General features: G+C 31.8%; 1 long non-coding RNA gene across 1 annotated transcript; it reads right to left on the bottom strand.

Annotated features, from left to right (window-relative positions):
* LOC105160103 lies at positions 748-2,539 on the bottom strand. The gene is made up of 4 exons (XR_847671.1): positions 2,356-2,539; positions 1,102-1,242; positions 903-995; positions 748-820 (listed from the first exon to the last, which is right to left on the bottom strand). It is a non-coding gene; the product is annotated as an uncharacterized LOC105160103 (long non-coding RNA).

The raw sequence follows: 3,501 nt of genomic DNA on the forward strand, positions 1-3,501 counted from the left end.
AAGAAAATAAAAATAATTTAATTACAAAGATAAAAGTATTGTTTAAAAATTGTATTTACACAAATAAAAAAAATTAATCTAAATCAACACACCCATCGACTGTGGGTTCTCCGTCATCGTCGTCCGGTACTGGGAGATCAGTTGGAGGCTGGGGCACTGGAGGATCGGGACATGTGGATCCATCCACAGCCACAACTATTGCTCATTTAGGGTCACTGAGTCTTAAGTGGACAATGGAGGATCTGGATTATTGTTGTGCTGGCTCTGATGTTGCTCAATCATCCTAAAAAACAGCACTTATGAATAGATTAAATGATTAGATTTTTTAAAAAATAATTCTAAATTCTAAAATTAAATTAATTCTTATACTTACCGCGACCTCTGTTGCCCTAGGGCCGTTTCATTGGCCATCCTCCTTCATTTTTTGTCGCACTTCTCGAACACTCTATTTGTTTGACTGGGTGTACGAGTTGTACCCCCTCAAAAATCATTTAAAGAAATGATAAGAAATTTTAAAAAATTAAATTAAACTAGTAATATCGGTTAAAATACATAGCATCTTACGCTTGTAGACCCTAATGGAGGACGACTCCCCTCGGTAGATGGTAGCAGCTACGTCGGGGATGGCTGCTCGATTGACCTTATTTTTCCCCAAATGTGCCTGGAATTCCGGACTTGCCCAATACTCCAAAAGTTGGCACTAGATCTTATCGGCCAGCCACAAGAGTTGGGCCAACTTGTTTCGGGCATAGGAACTTCCCCGCCGCGACTTGACGACCTTGAATATGGAGTCTTCGTCGTTGTCCCACCGGTACGACAACTGCAAATTTCATAAAAATTTAAACAGTATAAGTATTAGACTAAAAATATAAGTAATACTTAAAATTAAATATTATTCTTACCCTTAAATATTAAACCAGAATAATTGGCGCTCCTGTGAGATCTGCAAAATGTACCCTAGGGATGTGGATAGTGTCCTTTCATTATAGTGTGAACTGCAGTGTGAAAATTTTCGATTGGACGTAAAAAAATAATTAAATATTAAAAATAAAAAATATAATGAATTTTTTATTGTATAATTATAAAAATTAGCGTATGTACCTTGCGTTTGGAAGTTGATATACTGCCTTTGGGACGGTAGTGGCGCTGGTAGCATCCCACAGTCTAGGTGGGGCCTATCGTGTGGTGGTGGTGCATCCCACGGTCTAGGCGGGACCTATGTACTACTGGGCCTCACCGCATCTATAAAGAGTTAGAGGTGACATGGACGTAAGCTTTGGTGGTGGGGCTGGTAGGGGTGCATCCTCACTAATAAATAGAATAGGACTGGGAGGGCCACAGCTACGTGCACGACCCCCACCTCGTCCCAAAAGAGGCAGAGCATCGATGTCATGAATCTAAAATGTATAAAAAATTTTAAAATAGTCACCAATTGTCCAAAACTTTCCAAAATAGGCATTATCCATTACTACGTAAAACTAAATTTATATTACAGAAAATTACCTAATATATCCTAAAATTATCCAAAATTACCTAATGTCCAAAAATTTTAAACTCCTTTATTTTCTTAAAATTGTATTCAGGTACAAGAATTTCCTAAAATTATATTAGGTGCAATTATTTTTTCCTAAAAAAGGTACAAAGGTCCAAATATTTCCTAAAATTATATTAAGGTTCCTAAAAATTGTACTAAGGTACAAGTATTTCTTAAAATTACATTAAGGTCCAATTGTTTTTTTTTAAATTGACATAAATTGTTTCTCATAAAATTGACATAAAGATCCAAGTATTTTATTTAAAATTACATTAAGGTTCATTTTGTTTCTAATTTACGTAATTTTTTTAAAATTACATTAAGGTCCCAATTTTTTCAAAAATTATATTAAAGTTCAATTTTTTATTGTAATTGCAAAAATTATAGAAAATTTTAATTAATTGCAGAAATTACCTAACATATTTTCTTTTACGAAATACTTTTAAACAAACCGATAATTTACAAAAAATTAAAAATTAAAACAGAAAAGTATTAAAACTATTAAAAATTATAGAAAATGATTAAATTTTTTTGAAATTATAGGGAATTTTAAAAATTACATAAATTTATTAGAAGTTACAGAAACATTAAATTTATTAAAATTAGAGAAATATTATAAAATTACAGAAAATATGAAAAAAATGTATAAAAATTATAGATTATATGAAAAAATATATAAAAATTATAGAAAATTTCTACAGACGACAGAAATATTTTCTAAAATATTATATTTCTTTTTAAGATTATTGAATTTTTTAAAAAATGTTCAAATTACATAAAATAAGAAACAATTAAAAAAAAAAAAAGTTGGGGTACTTAACTAGTGGTGGGGCGGGTGGGGAGCTGGCGACAACAATCGACGGTGATGGGGGCAGGTCGGAAAAAAAGAGAGACAAAGTGAGAGAAAAAGAGAGGAGAGAGAGACGGTTGGTCCTAGGGCTGCTGAGAAGAGAGACGGTTGGTGCTGGGGCTACTGAGAAGAGAGAGAGAGACGGCGAAGGAAGTAAAGAGGAGAAGAAAGAAATGGGAAAAGAAAATCTGGTAAGTACCAATTATATATATTTTTTCTTGGCTGTTACAAACACCGGTACAAACTGTATTACAATTTTTGAAAGGTCGTGACTAAATGAGATACAAAAACAGAATCGTGTATAAAATCGTTACAGATAGAGTTACAATATGTATCATATTTATACTACCAAAAACAGCATCGTATTGGAGGCCGTGTGAATGCCGTTAGATGTATTCCAAATTAATAAAATGATGTCTTTTTGCTTCTAATTGTTTAAAAAAATTGTTACAAATGGTATTCCAAATAACTAATTAACTTTTATTAAAATGTAAAAAGAAAATCCATATTGGACAATTTAATGATGCAGAAACGTATCCATTATGCGGAATAGTACAATTCAAATACATAAAACAAAATATAGTTGAAATTGATACATTTTCGCAGTATACAATAAATTTATAAATTCTAAAATGTTCGTATTACATTGATGTAACTATCATCTTACATCAGTGAACTACATAGATTAATCGGGTCGTCAAAATTTGAATCAAACCATTAAATATGATGATACTAATAATAAGAATACATTGGGCAAAGTTTTAACCTTAATAGGTATATGGATGCCTAGATATCATATCTGAAATATAAGAGTAATGATTCAAGATGGTGTATCGTTGAATCAGGCCATATGATTTTAAATCATATCGTCCGATATGATCTAATGGATGCATTCTTGTATATATTTAAATTTGGTATTAATCAGGTGCTTGAATTTAAAGATATCGTAATTTCCAATATGAATTTGTCAAATATTTAAAAATTTGTAATGGTGTTTTAAACGGTTTAGTTAATTTCACTCTTGTATCAGCATTTGCGGGCAGCTATTGTAACGGCAAATGAAATAAAAGAACCCTCCCCGCCCCCCAAAGTTTTTTATTTTGCTGCCATTAATTTC

Source organism: Sesamum indicum, linkage group LG4, assembly GCF_000512975.1.
Source record: "Sesamum indicum cultivar Zhongzhi No. 13 linkage group LG4, S_indicum_v1.0, whole genome shotgun sequence".
Taxonomy (NCBI): Eukaryota; Viridiplantae; Streptophyta; class Magnoliopsida; order Lamiales; family Pedaliaceae; genus Sesamum; species Sesamum indicum.